This window comes from Macaca thibetana, chromosome 16, assembly GCF_024542745.1.
Source record: "Macaca thibetana thibetana isolate TM-01 chromosome 16, ASM2454274v1, whole genome shotgun sequence".
NCBI lineage: Eukaryota > Metazoa > Chordata > Mammalia > Primates > Cercopithecidae > Macaca > Macaca thibetana.
In genome coordinates this window covers 69,703,615-69,728,646 of record NC_065593.1, presented here as the reverse complement: position 1 = coordinate 69,728,646, position 25,032 = coordinate 69,703,615, and the positions used below count along the sequence as shown (strand labels likewise).

The 25,032-nt window shown below is 39.3% G+C and overlaps 1 protein-coding gene across 12 annotated transcripts in view; it reads left to right on the top strand.

Moving 5' to 3' along the window:
• Positions 1 to 25,032, top strand: part of KCNJ16 (potassium inwardly rectifying channel subfamily J member 16) — a 541,663-nt gene that overhangs the window by 503,169 nt on the left and 13,462 nt on the right. The window contains exon 1 of one of the 12 annotated variants that reach the window (XM_050765624.1): positions 6,117 to 6,400. The exons of 9 other annotated variants lie outside the window; for them this stretch is intronic. The gene's annotated coding sequence lies outside the window, so the exon portion shown is untranslated. Of the gene's footprint in view, positions 1 to 6,116; positions 6,401 to 7,828; positions 8,111 to 25,032 lie in introns of those variants that run through there. 2 more of the 12 variants (XM_050765626.1, XM_050765629.1) reach the window with 2 other exon arrangements.

The window sequence follows — 25,032 nt, the reverse complement described above, 5'->3', positions numbered from 1 at the left end:
AGAGGCTTTTTCTATGACTTTATGTATTTCCTCCACTCATAGTAGCTTTGAAGTTGAATTTTGAGTGGAATGGAAGCTTTGAAGTAGAATTTTGAACAGAATCTGGCCTGATATGGGGCTGGTCAAACAGCACCTCAATAATTATGGATTAAAATATATAACATTTTTTAAAGACATTCAAAGATTAACCAGGTGTTGAGCAAATTCTAAGTGCCTGAGCCAGCTCCTACTAGCTCACAAGAGCTAACTGTTTACACCTCTTATCAAATCCACATTCTGAAGCCTCATTATCAGTGACTTGACAGCAGCCATGCGTGGAGTATTTACACCACAGAAATGGGAAACTCTACGAATCAGTCCTTTGATTTCCTCCAGAGAGGCAGTTAAAATGCACCAGCACTCCACTTCTTATGAATAAGTTGACCATATATCACAGCAGTATTGATTGATGCCAGATGTACTTCTGATCCATGATTTTCACATTTGCCCCTACCCTTTTCTCTGTCAAAAGTGACAGATTCAATAATCACTACAGATATTAAGGAAAATAACAGAATTAGAGATTTTTCACTGCAAGAAATGAAGACTGGGTTAGAAGGTAAAGAAGCAACTACAAAATGTTTGTTTATGTGAGGAACAGGCTCCTGGAATAGTACAAGACTTGCTTTGCAGAGCTTCAGGGGACAGCATGAGGACAGGAAGATCTTGTGAAAGCTCTAAGGAGACACATTTTTATCTGCGTTTAAGGAAGGACTTCCTCATGGGTAATGTCGAGTCATCATAAACTAGGAATAGAATGCTTTTGAGAGTGAATGAGGTCTTAGTCCATGAAAACATTCAAGTAGAGACAGACAGCCATCTTGAGGGGTGTTGTGGAGGAACTGGGGCAATAAATACTTGGGTGTTAATGCCCTTCTCATGATTCATACTGTGGGTTGAATCTTCTGATGTCATTACTTCACTCAGTCATTTTGGCAATCCTCAGAGGGTCTTTGCCTGGTGCTATGTGTGTTTGGGAGAGATACAAGGAGAAGAAAAGATAATTCACTCAAAGTCACACAAAAAAAGTGACCTAAACCAAAATCCTTATTAAGCCTCACTGTTAAGTTTTAAAATTACATGATGATCACTAATTTGAGAGGAAGGACTACATGTTAGCCAACCCATCACTGATTTATTTATGATTTCAGATTTTGAAATCTATTAGGATCATCAATTCTACTGCAGCGCAGTTTGGTCAAAGAAAGGAAACTACATCAGAGGGATTCAAATAACTTTAGAATCGTAAGTCGTGTGAGAGATCTACAGGAGGAAAGTCCGTTTAGCAGTAAGAACTTCAGACACTTCCTCTATATCCTATGGTAACCAGGCAGTTAGAATAACAGGAAGCCCTCAGGCCGGCAAAAATGGCACCTGTGAAGTTTGTTTGGGTCTATCTGAAGGCAGGATTTCAGCAGGGGCTGAGGCTGTACAGAACAACTTAAAAATTTCAGCTGGATAAGAAAAATCCGTAAAAATTAAAAATTGTGTTCATTTCCTAGTGCCTATGTGGTATTACATATAAGTCAGACAACTGTTTTCACTATTTCAAATTACTGAATTAGTTTATTATACTGACTGTCAGAAGAATCGTGGTACAGTTTTTCTCCAAGATCAATGCCTTTCATTTGCAGATCTTTCATCTTACCTGATGCTTCTCTGCCCATTTCTTCAGTCATGTAAATTCCTCTGGTACTTTTTATTTTCTGTTTTTTTTTTTGTTTTTTTTTTTTTTTTTTTTTTACCACCCGGAAAACATTACTCTCACTCACCGAACTATGTACATCTCTCTTTATATTCATCCAATCAGACTTAACAAACACTTAGATGACATTTATTTTTGCCTGGTACCGTTTTAAGTGCTTTACAAATATGAATTCATTTACTTCTGCTAAGAGCTAAGATATTTTTATTATCTTCCTTTTACAGAGTAGGGGATTGAGGCACAGAGTGTTAAAGTAGTGAGACCTGGGATTCTAATTGACAGACTGACACTTTATCTCAGTTCTTAACCACTGTGTTACCTCTCACTTTAAAGATAAGAAATTAAACCAATTTTAACACGATTCACTGAAAAACCAATATTTGCACTCCTTCCTCCATGAAAATGTGCTTTATCCCTACCCATTTTTCCTGAAGTGCAGCTTTCTACTTATACGTTTATATTTTCACAAGCTTTGCCACAGCACAAATTCGGTGGTACAAACATTGCTTCCTTTTGTTCACATTTTACACATTTACCCCCTCCTTAAATAATTCACCTTTACTGTATTTTATGAAAGAAATGCTATTTATATATTTTGTGAATCCATAGTCTATTATACATTCTACTAACTAAGAATAAAACTTGTCTACTTGGTTCATTGAGTCTAGAGAATGATTTTCAACCTGGGGTGATTTTGCTTACCAAGGGACATCTGGCAATGTCTGGTCACATTTTTGGATGTCACTACTAGGGTTTGGGGTCATACTGGCATCTAGTGGGAAGAGTTTAGGGATGCTGTTAAACTAAATGCCATAACCACAGGTCATCTCCCCACAACAAGAAATTTTCTGGCCCTAAATATTGAGGTTGAGAAATCCAGGTCTAGAATATTCTGTGCATTTAAAATGATTCCGTTGAGAACAATTTAGGTACTTTCTCAATAGTACTAAAAAAGCTATATAAAAACTGTATGTATATAAAAACTCTATCTATCTATCTCTAGCTATCATTAATATATCAATCTGCTAGGTTAAGTGGACTCAATTTAACCATCTGGTGTTTCATTTTTGCTTTTGATTTGTAAAAGACTCAGACCTATATCATAGTTTTAATGCTAATTATCATTTTTGAGATAAATGATTGTAATTGCAGATTTCTTTTTTTTTTTTTTTTTTTTTTTTTTTGAGACAGAGTCTCGCTCTGTCATCCAGGCTGGAGTGCGGTGGCACCATCTCAGCTCACTGCAACCTCTGCCCCCCAGGTTCAAAGAATTCTCCAGCCTCAGTTTCCTGAGTAGCTGGGACTACAGGTTCCCGCTACCAATACTTGCAGATTTCCTTAGTGCCATGTTAATCAGCCACTCATCCATTTTTTTAAAGAATTAAGTATTAAGCATTCACTGTTCATCAAGCAATGTTCTTAGTGAATAAGTAGTTTAGAATTAGATTACAATTAAACTGTGGATTTTAGGACATTTTAATGTTTACTGAAAAGTAAACATTAAAGAAACATTATCACAGAATTTATATTTTCTATAGTTTATGCTGTTTTATCTGATTATAAAAGCAATGTTTTATTTAAGAATAAATTAAGTGAAGTATTTTACATGATGTGCGAAAAAAAAGAGAGAAAAAGATGGAAAAGAGTTGATTGAATTATTCATTTTCACCTGATTAGTTGAAACCAGTGGTTAGTAACATCACATGCACAAAGGACCCAGTGGCTGATTCAAAATAGTATTCCATTCTCTCCCCATGATTTTACAATGAAGCTACGAAACCAATCAGGACGTCTTCTTCATGTTCACCAAAAGTACTTTTGTTTTGTTTTTTATTTTTTGGGTTTTTGTTTGTTTGTTTGTTTGTTTTGAGATGGAGTCTCTCTCTGTTGCCCAGGCTGGAGTGTAGTGGCACAATCTCGGCTCACTGCAACCTCTGCCTCCTGGGTTCAAGCAATTCTTCTGCCTCAGCCTCCCGAGTAGCTGGGACTATAGGCGTGCACCACCACACCTGCCTAATTTTTGTATTTTTAGTAGAGATGGGGTTTCACCATATTGGCTGGGCTGGTCTCGAAGTCCTGACCTCATGATCTGCCCACCTCAGCCTCCCAAAGTGCTCGGATTACAGGCGTGAGCCACTGCTACCTGTAAAAGTAGCTATTTTTAATAGCAATGACACACAAGAGTAATTGCAGGACATTTACTTAATTAAAAAAATTAATCGGTTGGCAAAATCTTATGTGAAAAATTAAAACGAAACAAATAACCATTTCCCTGAAAAATTAACCCCAATTGGACCTCCACATCCCTTCCCATCCATCACCACATTTTCCTACTCCATTTGACAGTGGAACTCTCTGTAGGCTTCCTACATGCTTCCAACACTTCCTGTCACCCTGTTTTTACTTGTCCCTAGTCAAATCAGGCATTTATCTCCAAAACTCTGTTGTGACATTTTCCATCAAGGTCACTAGTGACATCACACTGCGAAATCCAATGGTCAATTTTTGTCTTTATCTTGACTTATTGTTAGTATCTAACACCGATGATCACTGCCTTTTTCTTTTTCCTTTTCTGCTTTTTTGTTTGGTTGGTTGGTTTTGGTTTCTTTTGAGACAGGGTCTCGCTCTGCTGCTCTGGCTGGAGGGCAGTGACATGATCAGGGCTCACTGCAGCCTTGACCTCCTGGGTTCAAATGATCCTCCCGCCTCAGTTACCCAAGTAGCTGGGACTACATGTGTGCACCACCATCCAGCTTATATATATATTATATATATTTATATATATTATATATTATATATTTATACATATTATATATTTATACATATTATATATTTATATATTATATATTTATATATATTATATATATTTATATATTATATATTTATAGATATATATTTATATATATACACATATAAATATATATACTTAAAATATATATATTTTTTGTCAAGACAGCATCTCACTATGTTGCCCAGGCTGGTCGCGAACTCCTGGGCTCAAGCAATCCTCCTGCCTCAGTCTCCCAAAGTGCTGGGATTACAGGGGTGAGGCACCATGCCTGACCACACTGCCTTTTGCTTGTAATACTTTCTTTACTTCATATCATGTGTCACAATTTTTCCTCCTACTTCAAGCAATTCTTTTTCTCAGTCTTCTTAGTTAGAGCCTCCTCATTTTCTCAATCTTAAATTAGGCTGTCCCAGGCCTTAGTCACTGGAATCCTCCTTCTTTCTAACTATTCTGACTCTTGTATTGTTCCATCCATGTTCATGGTTGCAAATACTCTATGTACATTGATAACTTCCAATCTTATATTTCCATTTTGAAATTCTCCCCTGAACTCCAGACTAATATATTGTCTCCTTGACATGTTCATTTTGTTGTCAGAAAGCATTTCAAATTTTCCACAATAAAACACCAATTATTGATTCCCTCACTCCAAAACTCCTTTTCTACCAGTTCCATCATCTGAGTAAATAGCACAAGTATTTACTGTGCCATTTTTTGAGTAATGGTTCATTTTTATTTTATTTTATTTTATTTTATTTATTTATTTATTTATTGAGACAGGATCTCACTCTGTCACCAAGGCTGGAGTTCAGTGGCGTCATCCTAGCAAACTTGCAGCCTCGATCTCCTGGGTTCGAGCAATCCTCCTACCTCAGCCTCCCAGATAGCTGAGACTACAAGCACATGCTACTATGCCCGGCTAATTTATTTTTTATTTTTAGTAGAGATGAGGTTTCACTATATTGCCCAGGTTGGTCTTAAACTCCTGAGCGGAAACCATCCTCCCGCCTCAGCCTCCCAAAGTGCTGGGATTACAGGCATGAGCCACTGCGCCTGGCCAGTAATGCTTCTTAACAGGAAACCTCCTCCTCCTCTGAAATTTAGAGGAAGCAAACAAACAAACTGCAAAACAAGACCAGCATGTTGAAAGAACATCTACACTTTGTCCTTGGAGTCACTACTGAGCTTGTTGATAGTCTTTCTGGGGGCACATGCTTCCTTGAAACCCAGATGAAATGATGTGGGGCAAGATGCTGTTTGCCATAGGTATAGGGTTACACAGTCAGACAAAGTGTACATTTGCATGCAAAAATCTGTGCCGTCACAATCACAGAGCACCTACACTTAAGAAGAACACACTTGGAACAGGTTGTACAGGACCTGGAGGTGTCAGTAAGAGAAAATCCAGCCTTCCAGGACAGTAAGAAATTTAGGGGTAATGTGTGGCCACTTTTATGATATGAAAAGATTTTTATTATTATATAAGCTTCCAGAAGTTTGATCAGAAAACAAAGATGTAAATGGGCATGGAAGAAGGCTATTCTTGATTCTTGTTTTCTGTCCGCCACCATTGGCAAGACTATCTACTATGCGTAGGCATGGGAACCAGTTAAAGAAAGTGTCGATTCACTAGAGCGAGGCTGAGAACTCAGTGGCCTTTGTCTGTGGTGAATGTATCCGGAAAGGCAAAGAAGAGAGAGATTCTCCTGTGGGGTTTCTCATCTCCATGGCGGTAGGTGCTGACAGCTTCAGAAGGGTACTAACAGGGCCAAGAGAAAAGGGCCCGTGAGATGCTCAGCTACGATGCTCTTACAAGATGAAAAGGACATGGGGTTCAGATCTGCACTTCATCATCTTTCACTAAGGTAGGATCATGTCATGGATTAAAAGTGTTCCAAGCCTGGACTAATTGCTTATCTGTTCTCTTCAGCTCATCCTTTTTGTATGTATCCCTGTTAATAAGCACCTTTATGATGCTTTTTTTGGCTCAGTAGTCATGCTTTATGGAGGCATGGTCTATGCCTGGGAACAGGTTTTCTTTCTCTCGTATAATCTCTGGGGAACGCTGAGCCAAACAGATTAAAAATGTCAGTGCCATTTGCAGATCCATTAAGGGAAGTAACATTCAGAGACAGAGAGAGACTAAAAGGATGATGACTTAGCCAGCTGACATAACTTACTGACGTGGAGCAACGTGGAAGAGGTGAATCTTTCATTTCCTGTGGAAAACAGTCATTCATAAAGCTGTCTTTTTTGTTCTGTCTTTGTCACTCTTCCACTGTTGCAAAGTGACAGCAAAGTAGCATCGGGAATTTGAAACTGTGTAATAAAATACATTGTCATCAATTTGGGATTAATTACCTCTTCACAACTAAAAATATAGACAGAAATGCCGTAAAGACTCTTTAGAAAAACAACTGTTAAAAGGTAACTTCAATAAATAATAAGCCCTTCAAGCATTGAAATCTGACTAAGTATAAAAGCACGTGGCTTTTGAACTTTTAATGTTTTTCTTCTACTCATTGCTTTCTTTCAATTCGTAATCTGGACTGTTGCTATGGAGTAAACAACACCTACTATTTTCCATGCCTTCAGGTTTCCGTTTCACTAGAAGAAGTGGCACAAGTTGAAGGAAGGCAACTTATCTATGTGAAAATTCTAAGACAGTATAGACACATGGCCATGGGTTTAGCCGTAAATGACTTATTTATGAAACATGTTAAGCTTTTCTGTTTAAAATTCCTCCCCTGCCTTTTAAAAAATTCCCCATGAATCTTGAAGTAATCCTGAGAATTCAGATGGAGTGGGGTTTTTCTTTTAATTGTTGCTCAGAAAATCCTTGAATCAGTCTGAGTGCTTTGTTATCATTGAGCCATATGCAGAATTATAAAGTTAAAATGAAAACAGGTCAGCTAAAATTAAGAAGTCAATGCAGTGAGTAAAGGCACAGACCCAAAACATGGGTCAGGATCATCTGTCCTGTCGGCATGACAAATATGGCTCACAATTATTTTTTTTTAAAAATTGGAAGTTCTGAAAGTCTACAATGTGCAAGGTAGAGACCAAATTGTCTATGCATTGGCAGTGTGACCTTCCCCCAAATTACTAAACTTCTCTCTGCCTGCTTTTCAAAAGCCTTTACTAGCATCTATATCTTAGATATTATGTAATTTCATTTGATATGGTACCTGGCACACAAGGAGCACAAAGTAAATGGAGACAATTATTGTTAGCTCCATTTTAGAGAGGAGAGAAACTGATATAGAGAGTGATAGGGGGTTAAGACCTAAGCTCCCAGTAATATACCAAGTGGTGCAACTCCAAAGAATACATGTTTTGCTCTCAAGTTAAGAAAATACAAGCCAATTGCAATTTTGCAGTGAGGAAGGTGGGATACAGTTGTAATCTCAAAAGTGCCCCTAACAATTCATACCAGCCCTGACCTGCTTCTGCCATGGTTTTCTGACCTGCAATATTTAATCTTCAGCTTTCAGACATCCACATTCCACCCCGGACCTTGCCTGTCTGGTGAGCCCAATCTCTGCAGGTCAGCCATGCGGATGAGGTGAGGGAAGGTATGTTGGGATGGGCTGGCATGAGGAGTCATGGGGGTCGAGAAGAAAGTTATGGCCAGAGACATTCTTTTGTGTGTGCATAGTTTAATAGAGACAAACAATGTTCATTTTGATCTTTATTAAGAGGCCACATCAGAATACCTGCTTTAAAGTGGTTTTTTCCTAATGGTTTCTTCTACCATTGTCACAGTAGCTGCCTCAAACCAGCCAAAGTAGAAGTTCCTATTTTGCTTGACAGCTTAAGCTTCAGGCAAAAACTACTGACATTTATGAGATACCTAGTATTTTACAATGCTATCTGATTTAATTCTTATATAATTGCCCCTTTTAAAAAGACAGAGAACACAGAGGTAAAATAACTGCTCTGAGTTTGCATAGGTAAATGTTGGAGATGAGATTCAAACTAGACTGACTCAAAAATCTAATCTAACTGATGAAAGTAAAGGCACTGTTTTGTTTGCATCACTTAATAATACATCCGTAATCACAAGTCACGATAAGAACCTGATAAGACCCTAAGAGCAGCCATATCATCAAAACCTGAGCTTGGGTCACCTTCAAGATGCAACACACCCAACATCGCAGTGAGATTCAGGGGCACCCTGAAACACAGGAGTAAGAAACAGAAACATCTATCCTTAGAAACTTCCCTTGTAGTCATTCTGCTGAGTTGTTTTTTTTTAAAATTGTTGCTCAGAAAATCCTTGATCCAGTCTGAGTGTTTTGTTTTCTTTGAGCCATATGCAGAATTACAAAATGAAAATGAAAACAGGTCAGATAAAATTAAGAAGTCAGTGCAATGAGCAAAGGCACAGATAGTACCAAAACATGGGTCAGGATGATCTGTCCTGTTGGCGTGACAAATATGGCTCACAATTATTTTTTTAAAAAAATTAGAAGACTCAAGTCTTTTGACTTTATTGAGAAGGTGAAGTCTGACACTGTTGATTTCCAGTCTTCTTGGAAAGACTTTCATCACTGTTTATCTCATAAAATTGGAGTGCTGTTTACCAGTTAATAAGAAAATGGCATAAAATAAAACCTTTAAATATTAATGTTAAAAGAGAACTTCAGCATTTTCTAGTTCAGCCATCTAGCAAACTCAGGAAACTCTTCCAGAAATTCTTCAAGTTGATCCAAATTCAGAGTTAATACTCAGTAGATTGTTTCTGTCGTAAGGTACTAACAACGAAAACATTCTTCATGATACAGACATTAAATCTACATCCCTATAAAATTCATAAGCAGATTCTAGCCCCATTCTTTGTAGCATCATAGAGCAGGGCCCCTGTCTCTCCTACACGAATACAGAGTATTTGTTACTGCATTCAAGGGTGTGAACCAACTGGAGCCAGGGCCATGTTTTGACTATCTCAGCGTATCTAGATTACAGTACAGGGAGCGTAGTTGGTGTTCAATAATAGCTTTGTAGAAGCAGGTCTATATCATCTTTAATAGTTTCTTCTCTGTTTTTTCTTTTTCCTGATTTCACACATCCACATTCCACCCCGGGCTTTGCCCGTCTGGTGAGTCCAATCTCTGCAGGTCAGTCACGCAGTTGAGGTCAGAGAAGTTATGTTGGGATGGGCTGACATGAGGGGTAATGAGGGTCAAGATGAAAGTTAGGGCTAGGGACATTCTTTTGTGTGTGCATAGTTTAGTAAAGACAAATCAGTCATTTTGCATTTTGATCTCTATAAATGGCCACATCAAATTATCTGCTTTAAAGTGGCTGTGTCCCAGTGGCTTCTTCTACCATTGTCACTTTTGAAGGAGGGTTCTGTTCTACTTCTTCAACACTATAGTGACCTCTATTAAACAAAAGAAGTACCAGGAATCAAACATTACATTTCAGATGTGAAATATCTCCCAATAAACCAGCATTCACTACTTCCACTGGGAATTCTCTGTGGCTAGAAAACTATTTTTGTTGAATCTTTGCCTTGATTTTCTGGGAAAGAGATATTTTTAACACCATTCACCTTCCTCCCTCCCTTTCCCCTTGCCCACTTTTGCTAGCCCTCTGAGCTTGACATTGATAACTATTTAGTATAATCAGTTGCCTAAATTTCCCTGCTTGTGAGTTTCTCCAATCCCTAGAGCTGAGGGCATTTGATTCCACACGCAGGCCCCTCTGCTCCAGGTCGTGGGATGGGTCATTCCTAGAACTCCTAAGTGAGTGGCTCTAAAACTCATCTCAGGGCACTTGGTGAGCATTTCTTGTAGTGAGTTCTGCTCTGAACCTGTGCTCCAGTCCTAGTGCCTGAGCGTTCTATTTTTTCCAGAGTTCAGGTCCAAATAGCCACCATTACTCTGATTCCATGTCCAACAGTTCCTTTTATTACTAAGGCTTAAAACTTTAGCAATAAAATGACATACATTTCTCGTGTTTTTTCCCCAACATTTATTATCCTGTGACCCTGAATAAATACCCCAAACTAGTTAAGCTTCGATTCTTCATCTTTAAAATAGGGATAATATTGATCCCTTGTTCTCAGGGTAACTGGGAGAATTAAACACATTTCAAGGACATAAAATGCCTGGTATGTAAGAAATGTTTCTCTCTGGCTGATAATTGTTATCTGATTATCCTCTCTCAGTTTGGAGGTCCTAAATCCCAGCTCCATATCTGGATCCCAGTTACTTTTTTTGCCATACCTATTTGATGCAGACTTCTTACCTACACAAGTATCTACATACTGCCTATTATCCCTTTTCCTAACTTCCCCAACACTGGGTTTTCCCCCCTTTCTCTTCCCTTGTTCTCTCACTGGGTGTCTGTTAAGCTGATTAACTAAAGCCCTGCCCCTCTTTACTCCCTGTTCCAGCAGCTCAACTGAATTTCTGTCCTTTTACAATCATAGCTGGATGTGTCCCAAGAACAGAATATGCCACACTCCAGTGGGCAATCCTAAACTCTTGGCTTTCGACCTTAGAAGTCTGGCCATTACATTGCTTTTTCATCCACATGTGTCAGATCTAATAATACTTAGTTGAAGATTTACTATCTTCTCCCTAAATAACTGCTGCCAGTCACTGGGATGATCCTCTCGGCTCCCCAGCCCCACAATCTGCTAGCATGGAGCTTGGCAAACTGTATTCCATCAGCAAAGATCTCCCAAGGCTGAAGGACCCAGAAACTTGGCTGTCCAGACCTACGCTATTAGGAGATATAACCTCTTCAAAGGGGAAGGCACTGCTTCTACTTAAACAGTTCTCCTTTGTGATGACAATACATACTTCAGTCCTGTCAAGTTTCTCCAGACACGAAGATGGAAATGTGCTTTTCCGCTTCCCAGTCTCAGGCATTCTTTTTTCTCTAATTTGGCATGACAAACAGACTCTCCATCGTCACCTGTTATAGTATGAATGTCTCTTCATTTCATTAATGCAAGGTTGCCACTGACATAAAGTGCTTTTTGTTTTGGGTCACTCTTCTGTACCCCCATCCTTCCCATATCTAATAATCACCATTATTATATTAGAAGGCAAATTTCTGATCACAGCTTGATAGTGTCCTTGAGGCGAACAGGACGATTTTCTGTCTACCCAGTGAAAACCACCTTTGGTTCTTCACAGTGATTTCACAGACAACCTAGAGCCTGCGAGGGGACTGGAATGTTGATCTCTAACTCTCTGATCAGGAACTAGACTTACACACCTACACACTTTGCACGCACACGCACGCACACACACACTCATTTCCAGCATCGAGTCTTTATGATGAGAGCTAGTTCTTCCATAAGAGTCCAGCTTCTGACTGCAGAAGGAATTAATACCAAGATAATTCTGTGTACTTTGGATCCACGCAGTAGGAAGCTTATGCTTGCTGCTTTCCTCAGGATGCCCTGTGACATCACCCACACTGGATTGTTTTTCCTTTTGTGTTAAAACACTTTGGCTTCATTCCAAAGGGTGTCTGAAGACAACAAGCCTTCCTTCCAGTCTACCCCGTGGCCACGTAATCCCACAACTGGAAACATTCTTCTGCATGAAAAGGCATCACTCAATTAGCTGTCACTCAGAGCACCCCTCCCAAGTCTCGGCTTCCTTTGACCTCTTTCCTTGCTGATGTTTTAGATTCTTAATGGTTTGATCTGGTGGAGGTCTGTTACAGTTGCTTGCTACTTGTATTTGTGTCCCCCAGTGTGTATATTAAGGGCTGATATAGTAAGGAGAGTGAGTAGATGTATCTCAGGAAAAATTAAAGATGACCTCAGATGCTAAAATAGTTTACTGCAACCATGGTGTCTGGAGTTGCAGGGAATAGGATATAATCTCCTTAATTCTAGAAAACATGGTTCAAGCTGTGTATGCAAAAGATATGCACACCTGAGGGCCCGAGTGTGACATTAGCCATTATGCACCACTCACACTAGTTATAGAGACCTGGGCTGCAATGCTAGTTTTTATGCTTTCCAACTCAATGGCATTTAGTCAACGGCTTCGTTTCCCTAAGACTTAGCTTGTTAAATTGCAAAACACAAAAGATATAATACAACCTGCTTTTCAAGATGGCTATTAGGATTATCGGAGAGTGACGCAGCACTGAGCCCAAAAAAGAGGAGATGGAGCTGGGCTAAGGGGAAGGTGTCACTAAAAGCAGAAGCTGGGAGCACACAGAAAAACCTTGATTAGCATCATAGATTGCCTGCGGGCTGGACCTTCAAAGTTGTACCACACTGAACGCTTGGTTGTACTATTAGACTTCCTGACCATTACTGCTTGGATAGCTGAGATTTTGATTAGTGTTGTTCTATTAAACTGGTAGTAAAATCTTTTTGGGGAAAGGAACAGGGTACATATGTCCACAGACAGGCAAGGTCACTGATATGGTTTGGCTGTGTCCCCACCCAAATCTCATCTTCAGTTGCAGCTCCCATAATTCCCATGTGTGTGGGAGGGACCAGATGGGAGATAATTGAATCATGGGGGCAGTTTCCCCTATACTGTTCTCATGGTAGTGAATAAGTCTCACAAGATCTGATGGTTTTATAAGGGGAAACCCTTTTTTGCTTGGCTCTCATTCTCTCTCCTGCTGCTGCCAAGTAAGAAATGCCATGATTGTGAGTCCTCCCCAGAGCCATGTGGAACTGTGAGCCCGTTAAACCTCTTTTTCTGTATACAAATTACCCAGTCTCAGGTATGTCTTTATCAGCGGCGTGAAAACTAATACGGTCACCAATCCCAATGTGTTGCTTTCATATAAAGAACATTTTTTGATTCAAATAAGAAAAATAGAAATCAGAGTGGTCCTGCTCAGGAGAGGGCGTGGATACCTGCTTTGCTTGATGGCACAGCGTAGACGGTGTCTTGCCACACCCAGGTGCCCCTGGGACCACCCAAGAACCAAGTGTGAATCCTGGAGGGCCAGGGGTTGATGGGCAGGGCCTTGCACTTCTTTTGGTTTTCACAAAGTTTTAGTGACATTTAGCCAAATATGAATAACAGGACAAATATTCCTTCAGCCTATTATGTCTTCTCTCATAAATGTTTCTGGATAAGGGAGCTGGCAGGGGCACATTCACAAGTTATTGACAATCTGTCTTTGAGGACAGGTTTCTAATTTTTTTTTAATGAGGGCATCCAGTCTATGTTTCCAGGGGAAAATTACATGAGATTTGGGAGTTTAAATGCCAATGATGTTTATAATTCTCAGCTAAAGCGCCAGTATTTCTTTCTCCTGTCTTGAACTCTATGAATGAAAAAAAAAATAGTGTTGGTTTATAGTATAATCCTTCCAGTTGTGTTTGAAAGTTCTGCAGTACTCCCAAACCCATCAGCTGAATGATCTTTTCATAAATATTATCTATCATTTATGAGTACAAATGGCATTTTGGTTAAGTTGAAGCAAAAGGTAATTTTATTATCAGAGAAAATATTCATCTCATCCCTGTCCCCTTCTCTAATCAACCTCAAATAAAACAAGGCCATATGGTCTACAGTTAAAATTGTTATAAATAATATTTAATTAAATCAGTATCTAAAAGTATCTAAAAGCACTGATTTTTTTTGTTTTGTTTTGTTTTGTTTTGTTTGAGATGGAGTCTCACTCTGTTGCCCAGGCTGGAGTGCAGTGGCCGGATTTCAGCTCACTGCAAGCTCCATCTCCTGGGTTTATGCCATTCTCCTGCCTCAGCCTCCCGAGTAGCTGGGACTACAGGTGCCCACTACCTCGCCTGGCTAGTTTTTTGAAAATTACTGATTTTTAAATACATATTGGAAATCTTTCTCTATGTAGCTATACCATACGCGTTCTTGGCTAAGAAATAATTACGTTGTGGATGCAGGAAACCTATTTGTTCAAGGCAAGCACCACTCAAATTTTCTTAGGCAGATTATCTGCTGGAAGAATGAGCCCAAGGAATTAAAATTAAAATTCCTATACTTCCTTCTGCTCAACAACCCAGAATGTTCTCCTTGGTTACATCTTTCTCATCTGATAGCTTTATTTCAAGGGAACAAAAATTCAGTTTTAATGGGGCATTCTTTTCAAAGCATATAATTTATTCCAAGTCAAATGCAAATTGACTTATCACTACTTTCCTTTTATGGCTTATCTATGGCACCAACTTCCTTCATTTGCCTAGAAAATCAAGAATTAACCACCCAAGTCAAATACCAGGAAAGCATCTTTGTTCCTTAAATGCTGGGAAAAGTCTTAATGCTAGTCACCTTTCTTTTGGATCTAGCAGCATCTTTCTCACTTTGGTATTATTCCACCATAGAAGACTATATTCTCAAAGAGCTGTCTTTTCTTCTCTTTTTAAGGAAAATATTACTAACTTGGGTTGCTGCTGTGTGTATAGGCATTCATAGATAATAAAATTCCAACCTTCCAAATCAGGACAGGATGATTCATTCTTCTTCTCTAGCACTATCATGGAAATAAAAAATGTGATTGGAAGAGAAAGTATTAAAAAAAAATACATGGAAATTCAAGATTCTATCAAATACACTAACTGCTATCAGCTCTCTAAATCTTCTATTATCTGTAGTAAGTGGTAATGCTTCCCTGCTAAGAGGCCTTGAGAAGGCACACACTAATAGAAAGTTAATCTCACGTGACAAGCAACATATAGCTTAAGGTATTGTCTCAAGACACTATCTATCTGGATCTTCCTAGGAAGATCTTTTGTCTCGTATATTAAGGCCTTCTTAATTTATCTATATCCACAGGGAAAATGGGAATTGAGCCATCAGCCAATAACACTTACTTTATTTTCCTTTCTAATAAAGATGTCCTGAGTTTTCATTGCAACAGCTTAAAACAGAAACTCAATCACTTAAAGGTCAAAGAAATTGTAGACACTATCCAGGGAGTTTCTGGTCTACGAGTAAATCACATCTGTGAGTTCAGTGATTCCCAGCAGATTGAATAGACTAATAAATAGACTCCCTGTAAATTGCCAAAGAGGACAGTCTGCAGGCCAGTTCTCACAAATGGGAAAAGAGCAACAGAGAGATAGGAGTTGGATTTCTGTTGGCATACCATAAATACCAAATTTTGAGAAGGTCAAAAGTCATGACACATATGCCTTCCATAAATTACATTTGTTTTCAAATGAACAGTTAGGTTCAACCAAAGCAGCTCCCATACAAAACTATATGGGAGCCATTCAAGATTAGTCATAGGTAACCTGGCATTTAGAAACACCATGGAGAGTGTTGTCATTCTGTCGAAAAACACAACGCAGGTAACTAGTACAAAATGACTTCTATTCTTAGCAATACTTGTAGTTCTTCTGGGCAGTTCTGTCATGTCTCCCTGAAGGTCAAGGCAATTAGATGCTAAACAGAATTCTGAAACAAATCTGGGAAATTGCCAATCTTATAATTAATGGTGGTGGAAAAATGCCAGTTAACTCTCTTCCCCATTTGGATCTACACTTGAACGATGATATTAATCTGCATAAGATAATTCCACTTTCCATTCGTTATTTGGTTTGGCTAAGACTGTAGTCATAGCTACACGCACTGTGATTAAAAACTAAACAATACTACCTAGTATGAAAGGAGGTTTGGAAGCACAGCTTCTTTTCATCCTCATAGCAATCCACTGATCTGCATTTTCAGATGGGCAAACAGAGGCTCAAAGAGGTTGATTAGTTGGTGCAAAAGTGCACAGTCTTACTTCTTACTAGCAATCAAGCAGGTATTTAAACTCAAATTCTTATGTATCGGAATCTAGGTCTCAATTTTTGAAACTTAAGGTCTCAATCTCGAAAACACATAAGAATCAATAAAGGACCAACCAAATCAGGATTGGGGTGAAAATCGAGAACCTACAAGTGTTAAGATGCTCCCCTAGAATTTGAAAGCAAATAGTTGACTACGCTTTAAAAAACACCGCTATACTATACTGCTTGTAGGGATATCTACATGAGGTGTTGGAGGTTATGAATATGTAGTTTGAGGTTATGAATATCTAGCTAGGGTCAGCTATTTAGGCAAACCTGCATCATGAATACATAATTGCCTTCTTCAGAACTCAGTCATTTGAAGGACCATTTACTTGAGTTTTGTACATCTAGCAATACAGATCTTAAAGTAGGAAAGTTGCAAAACAGCACAATTTTTAACACTTTCTTTCCAAAGTCATTGAAAATACTAAGATAAAAGAAAGATTCTTAAAACAGACATTGTTATACAAGCCAAGAAATAAAGGTATTAACAGTTTAATATGGTTTGGAATGGGAAAGAGACAAAAGGAGGCACCAAAAAGGGGAAATGCATTTGATGCTCGTTTAATGCTAACTCTGCTTCATCCCCAATGTGTTATCCACTGTTTTCATGATTTCCCCAATTGGTCTCCAGTGGCCAAATGTGATCTGACTCCCTCTTCCCCCCACCTCCTTGTTTTAAATGAGATCTGGTTTTACTTAGATGAATTAAATGTCACTATATTTGTTTCTGTAAATTGTTCCAGCAAAAATTACAGCATCAATGTCTGACTTTAAATGTCTGTATGACTGTCTGCCTCGCTGGGCTATTTATAGCTGCCTTTAAAACCTTTTAGTCAATAAATGCTTTTAGATTGCTATTGATTTGTTTCCCCTTTACAAAGCCTCAGAATTAATATTTTTTGAAGTATGAACTGAAAATACCTGTTTTTCTCTCAGCAAAATCCATGCATGTTTACTGTTAAATTTTAGAAAATATGTGAACAGAAGAAGAAAAAAATCACATCAAAATTAACATTTTGTTGTATATCATTGTTTTTTCTCCATTTTAAAATATATTTAAACTTAAAAACTCTATTGTATGAGATTTTTTGTAGCCCTGTTTTTATTTTCATTTAAAAAGCCCACATTTTTTTCCTGTCATTCTTCTACTCCATTACTTTTAATGGCTATCTATAGAGTAATCATATGATTGTACTGTTACCTATGAAATCAACCTCTCATTTATAACGCAGCTAATTCACATCCAGATTTTGTCACTACAAATAGCCCTCCAATGTAGTCATGTCTTTGTATTCATCCATAATAATTTCTTTAGAAAAAAATGCTGAGAAAGGAATTGCTGCATTGGAGGGTGTACCAGATTCATAGACTACTGTCACACAGAGCTAGCTTACCTCCAGAAATAGTTTAAAAGTATACATTTGAATACATCTTTAAAGTGACAATATGACAACATGCATTAATATTAGGGGAGTCACATTTCTAGTAATTCAATTATAGACTTAACAAATTTAATTAAATGCTTTTACATGAACAGACACTTTTCAAAAGAAGACATACAAGCAGTCAACAAACATGAAAAAATCCTCACTAAGCATCAGAGAAATGCAAACCTAAACCACAATGAGATGCCATCTTACACCAGTGAGAACAGCCATTATTAATGAGTTTAAAAACAACAGATGTTAGTGAGGCTGCGGAGAAAAGGGAATGCTTACACACTGCTGGTGGGAATGTAAATTAGTTCAGCCACTGTGGAAAGCAGTTTGGAGATTTCTCAAGTAACCTAAAACAGAATCCAGCAATCCTATTACTGGGTATATATTCAAAAGAAAACAAATCATTCACCAAAAGTTTCATGCACTCATGTTGATAAAGGCACCATTCACAATAGCAAAGACATAGAATCAACCTAAGGGCCCATCAATGGTGGACTGGATAAAGAAAATGTGGTCAATATACGCTATGGAATACTACACAGCCATAAAAAAGAACAAAATCATGTCCTTTGCAGCAACATTTATGCAGTTGAAGGCCATTATCCTAAGTGAATTAACACAGGAGCAGAAAACCAAATACTGCATGTTCTCACTTCCACTTAGTCGAAGCTAAACATTGGATACTCATGAACATAAACATGGCAACAACAGACACAGAGAACTGTTAGAGGGGAGAATGGGGAGGGCTTCAAGGTTTGGAAAACTAACTTGGGCACTATACTCAGTACCTGGGTGAAAGGATCATTCATACACCAAACCTCAGCATCACGCAATATACCTGAATAACAAACTTCCACATGTACCCCCAAATCTAAAAGTTGAAAAAATAATAATAATATAAAATTTCTTACTGAGATCTATCATCGGTCCTGAGGAAGATGATAAGTGAAAACAAATAGTATAACTTTTGTGTTTTCTGTTTATGAGCTGGTATCTGCAACAGGGAACACGTAGGATAAATGGGAGGAATTGACAATTGGTGTTTGGAGAACTGTCAGCACTGATGTTTTTGTAGTTTTAGGAGTACTAATTACCTTATGAGGGGTGAAATTTCCTTGAGGATAAATATCATCTTTGTATTATTCAATTATTTATTCATTTATTTCTTCAAAATATAATTAGTAAGTGCCTATACATCACATATTGCTTTAGCTGTTAGGGATATAGTGGTAAATAGACAAGCATGGCCCTCGTGGAGTTTACAACTTATTTCACAGAACAATCTAATCAACAAAAAAGTTAATCAGTGGCAGTAACATCCTTGGGCTTTAGAGCAGGATATGGCAAACTCTTCTGCAAAGACTCAAATAAACTAGGAAAATATTTAAGGTAGTAAATATTTTAGGCTTTGTGGACCACATGGCCTCTGATGCAGCTACTCAACTTTGTAAGTTTGTGTGATGTAGCAGAGGAAAGACTTTCCCTCTAGCCTCAAGTTCAGTAAATTCAGTAGAACTTATGACTGTTCAGAACTTGAGTCTGCAAAATAAGCTGACAAGAGGCAGATTGTATCAGTCCATTCATACATTGCTATAAATATCTGAGACTGGGTAATTTAAAACCTAGGTAATTTAAACCTGTTTTAAAGAAAACAATGAGAACACATGGACACAGGGAGGAGAACATCACACACCAGGGCCTGTCGGGGGTTGGGGGCTAGGCTAGAGGAGGTTTAGCACTAGGAGAAATACCTAATGTAGATAACAGTTTCATGGGTGCAGCAAACCACCATGACACATATATACCTACATAACAAACCTCCATGTTCTTCTGTACATGTATCCCAGAACTTAATGTATAATTTTAAAAAAGAAAAAAATTAAAATACATAAACAAATGCATGCTGAAAAAAAAGAAAAGAGGTTTAATTGGGTCACAGTTCTGCAGGTTCTACAGGAAGCATAATGCCAGCACCTGCTTCTGGGGAGGCTTCAGGAAGCTTACAAAATGATGGAAAGTGAAGGGGGAGCAGGCATATCACATGGTGAAAGCAGGAGCAAGTGAGAGAGAGTGTGGAGGACAGACGTGCCACGACTTTTAAATGATCAGATCTCATGAAAACTCACTATTGTAAAAACAGCACCACACCATGGGAGATTCTACCCCATGATCAAAACACCTCCCACCAGGTCCCCCCTACATTTCAACATGAGATTTGGGTGGGGACAAATATCCAAACTATATACTTCTGTCCTAGCCCACCCCAAATTTTATTTCCTTCTCCCATTGCAAAATACAATCATTCCTTCCCCAAAATTCCCAAAAGTCTTAACTTATTCTAGTATTAACTCAAAAGTTTACAGTCTTATTTGAGATGAGGCAAATCCCTTCCACCTATGACCCTGTAAAATCAAAAACAAGTTAGTTACTTCCAAGACACAATAGGGGCCTTGTACAAACAGGCATTGGATAAACATTCCCATTCCAAAAGGAATAAATTAGTCAAAATAAAGGCTCTACAGGCCCCACACAAATTTAAAACTTAGCAGGGCAGTCATAAAATCTTAATGCTCCAAAATAATCTCCTTTGACTCCATGGCCCACATCCAGAGCACACTGGTGCAAGGGGTAGATTCACAAGGCCTTGGGCAGCTCCACGTCTGTGGCTTTGCAGGGTTTAGTTCCTGAGACTACCGTCACAGGTTGTTGAATGCATGTAGCTTTTCCATGCGCAAGGTGGAGGTTGCTGGTGGATCTACTCTTCTGGTGTCTGGAGGATGGTGACCCTTTCTCACATCTCCACTAGGCAGTGCCGCAGTGGGGACTGTGTGTGGGGGCTCCAACCCATGTTTCCCCTCTGCACTTCCCTAGTACAGGTTCTCTGTGGAGGCTCCACCCCTGCAGCAGGCTTCTGTCTGGACACCCAAGCTTTCCCATACATCCTCTGAAATTCAAGTGAGAGGTTACCAAGCCTCATAACTCTTGCATTCTGTGAACCTGCAGGCTTAACACTACATAGAAGCCACCAAGACTTATGACTTGCACTCTCTGAAGCAGCAACTCAAGCAAGCTGTATCTGGGGACCTTTGAGCTAAGGCTGGAGCTGGAGTGACCTGGATGCAGGCAGCAGTATTCCAAGTCTGCACAAAGCAGCAGGGCCCTAGGCCCAGCCCACAAAACCATTATTTTCTCCTAGTCCTTTAGGCCTGTGATGGGAGGGGTTTTCTAGAAGATTTCTAAAATTCCTTTGAGGACTTTTTCCCATTGCGTTGGATATTAGCACTTGGCTCCCTTTTAGTTATGCACATATCTCTAGCAAGTGGTTGCTCCACAGCCTGCTTGAATTTGTCTCTCCAGAAAGTCTTTTCTTTTCTGCCATGTGGCCAGGCTGCAAATTTTCCAAACTTTTACACTCTGCTTCCCTTTTAAATATAAGTTCCAAATTTAGGTCATTTCTTTGCTCTTGCATCTGAAAATAGGCAGTTAGAAGCAGCCATGCTGCATCTTGAACAATTTACTGCTTAGAAAGTTCTTCTACCAGATACCTAAATTATCGCTATAAAGTTCACACTTCCACAGATCCCTAGGGTAGAGGCACAATGCAGCCAAGTTCTTTGCTAAGGCATAACATGAGTCACCTTTGCTCCAGTTCCCAGTAAGTTCCTCATTTCCATCTGAGACCTTGTCAGCCTGGACTTCATTTTCCATATCACCATTGGCATTTTAGTCACAACCATGTAACACTAAGCAATTCCAAACTTTCCCTCATCTTTCCGCCTTCTGAGTCCTCCAAACTCTTGCAACCTCTGCCTGTCACTCAGTTTCAAAGCTGCTTTCACATTTTCAGGTGTCTTTGTAGCAATGCCCCACTCTCAGTAATTTCTATATTAGGCTGTTCTTGCATTGCTATAAATACCTGAGACTGCATAATTTATAAAGAAAAGAGGTTTAATTGGCTCACAGTTATGCAGACTGGACAGTAAGCACAGTGCCCGCATCTGCTTCTGTGGTTGCCTCAGAAAGTTTACAATCATGGAGGAAGGTGAAGGGAGAGCAGGCACTCCACATGGTGAAAGCAGAAGCAAGTGAGAGAGAGAGAAGTGTCTGGAGAGAAGAGAGATGCCACACACTTTTATATCACCAGACTTTGCAAGAACTCACTCACTGTCATGAAGACAGCACCAAGCCAAGAGAGATCTGTCTGCATGATCCAAAGCACCCCACCCCATGGCATCCCACCTTCAGTGTTAGGGATTACAATTCAACATGAGATTCATGAGATTTGGGCAGGGACAGATATCCAAACTATATCATAGATTAACAGGAGAAAGTGTATATGCATTTATCCAGTGCATTTTCTTTTCTAGGAAAGAAAAGTGAATACTCAAGAAACCAGTTAGACTTAAAAGCTTATTATACCCTCTTTATAAGAGAGAAGAGAGTGGGGATGCAGACAAGTTGGGGGGTATAAATGATTTGGGGGAAAGATGATGGGGTCCATAGAAGAAGAGATGACAGTCTGTGACAAAGTTTGTCTGGGTGTGGCATGAACTTCCAGTTACCCCTTCTGGATATGAGTGAATCCTGGTTGATAAAACTGGGGAATGGCAGGGGTATCAATGACAATTGAGAAGTTCTTTTTGGAGGATCTGTCCCTAGGCAGATAAGGGGATCCCAGAGAAAGACTGCCTGTATCTGTTGTCCCACAGAAACCCCAGTTTAATGTAATCAGCTACCAAAGTGGCATATTTTGGGGTGGCATTTCCTGAACATTTTCAGGAACAATATGTAGCCAGAGACCTTAAACAATGGTCTGGCTGTATTCCAATGAAACTTCATTTACAGAAACAACTCAACACTCAGATTTGGCGCTCAGGCTGCAGTTTTCTGACCCCTGTGTTTGTTAGTGAAAGCAGAAGATACAGTGAAGATCTCTGCCTATCACAGAACGGTGAGAAGAGTAGTAGGAAGTACTTTAAAGAGGTGGCCAGATTTTAGATGTATCAATCTGCTTACCATACAGATTATGCAAATTAATTGCAATGGAATGAAACTGGAGAGTTTTAAGCAAAGAGTGACATGTTTTGACTTTGTTTTAAAAGAGGTCTGGGTGTAATGGGTCACACCTGTAATCCCAGCATTTTGGGAGGCTGAGGCCGGTAGATCACTTGAGGCCACGAGTTCAAGACCAGTTTGGCCAACACAGTGAAACCCCTAGTGAACATTGTGCTGCTTAGACATTTCTCTACTGAAAAAAAAAAAATACAAAAAAATTAACTGAGTATGGTGGCACGTGCCTGTTGTCCCAGCTACTCAGGAGGCTGAGATATGAGAATTCCTTGAATCTGTTAGGCAGAGGTTGCAGTGAGCCAAGATTATGCCACTGCACTCCAGCCTGGGCAGACTGTCTCAAAAGAAAAGAATAGAAAATAGATTGACGTGTAGGAAGGGCAAAAATAGGAGACCTCTTAGGAAACTTGCCGTAGCCCACTGAAGACATAGTGGTTTCGACAACAGGGAGAATTGAGTAGATTTAGTATCTACTTAGAAGTGAACTAAAGGGCTTGCTGGTAGTTGGCATGATGATTTAAGGGAGAGTCATGAGACCATATGCTTGCATATAGAATACTTTTTTTTTTTTTTTTTTTTTTTTTTTTTTTTTGTGACGGAGTCTCGCTCTGTCGCCCAGGCTGGAGTGCAGTGGCATGATCTCGTCTCACTGCAAACTCCGCCTCCCAGGCTCACGCCATTCTCCTGCCTCAGCCTCCCAAGCAGCTGGGACTACAGGCATCCGCCACCATGTCTGGCTAATTTTTGTATTTTTTTTAGTAGAGACGGGGTTTCACCATGTTGGCCATGTTGGTCTCATACTCCTGACCTCGGATGATCCACCCACCTTGGCCTCCCAAAGTGCTGGGATGACAGGTGTGAGCCACCATGCCCAGCCAGGATACTTTTTCAAAAGGTACATGTAGTTAAATTTTAACTGATTTTTGTTGTTGTTATTTTTCAAGCAACAAAAATTATCCTTGGTTAACACCAGCAGAAGAAAATATTATTGAAAAGATAACAGTTTAGCTTATAGCATCAAATATAAGAAGATAGAATCCGATTTGGGCAGAAACAAGAGGCAAGGCAAAATAAAAATCTTGTCTCAGAGACTGCCTCTTAGGGAGCTGTGACTTGCCTCTCTCTTTCACCACTGGCCTCTTGACTGCCTGCCATTCCTTAAATAATAGGAGTCAGCAACTCTTGTGTCATTTCCTCAAGATTCAGCCTAGTTTGTGAAGTTCTGCTTGGCCACTCCTAGGTCACGTGGCCCTTCTGCACATGAAGGGTGAGAAAGCACCGTGTGAGAGGTGGCTTCTAATATCTTCCCTGGCCTCATTCTAATCTCAGTCATGATCATCTCTTACCTCATTGTTGAAATAGCTTTCTGGTTTACCTCCCTCCTTCTGCTCTTAAATTTCCCCAACTGATTTTCCAATGGACAGCCAGCATGATTTTTTTCAAATGCAAAAGTTACCATGCAATGCCCTTGGTTCAAATACTTCGATAGCTTTCACTGTACTTGGGAGAAAGACCCAAATCTTTACCTATGAGGTATTTTATACTCTGGCTCTATTTCTCTTTCTAGCCTCAATTCTCCCCCATTTCAAGCCATGCCCACATTCAGGTCTTTGGAAAGCATGTCCTATGCACCTTTGAGTCATGGAGCCTTTGCAGATACTGTTTTCTCTGCCTGGAAAACATTTTTGCTTCCTCTTCTTATGGAGTTAATTCCTCTTCCTCTTTCAGATTATAGCCTGGATATGCATCTCTCCCAGACTAGATAAGGCCTGTGTGATAAGCTATCACAGGAGAGAGATTTATTAAAGTTAAGGGATAAGGATGACTATAAATAAAAGACGGCTTCCCAGGTGTTAGCTATTATGCGCTTTCATTTTATGTCATTTAATCCTCAAAAAAAATTTTGAGATAAATCGACTATTGTCCACTTGATTTAAATAAATACAATGAGGCTTACAGATGGTGATTCCATGCAGCTAAGATGTGGCAAAAAAAAAAAAAATGAGAATCCAAGTCTTTGATCTTCATATTCCTGCCCTTTGACTACTCTGCTGTTAGACCACATTCTGGAGCTTGGACTGTACCCATGGTAGCAGGAGGAGAGATACTTACATTTCAGGTTCAGAAATGATCACTCTGGATGAAAGAGGCAATAAATGAGTTGAAAGGCTGTTATGTAAACCAGGTGAAGCCAGGTGAGAGATCTGGAAAGCCTGCATTCAATGAT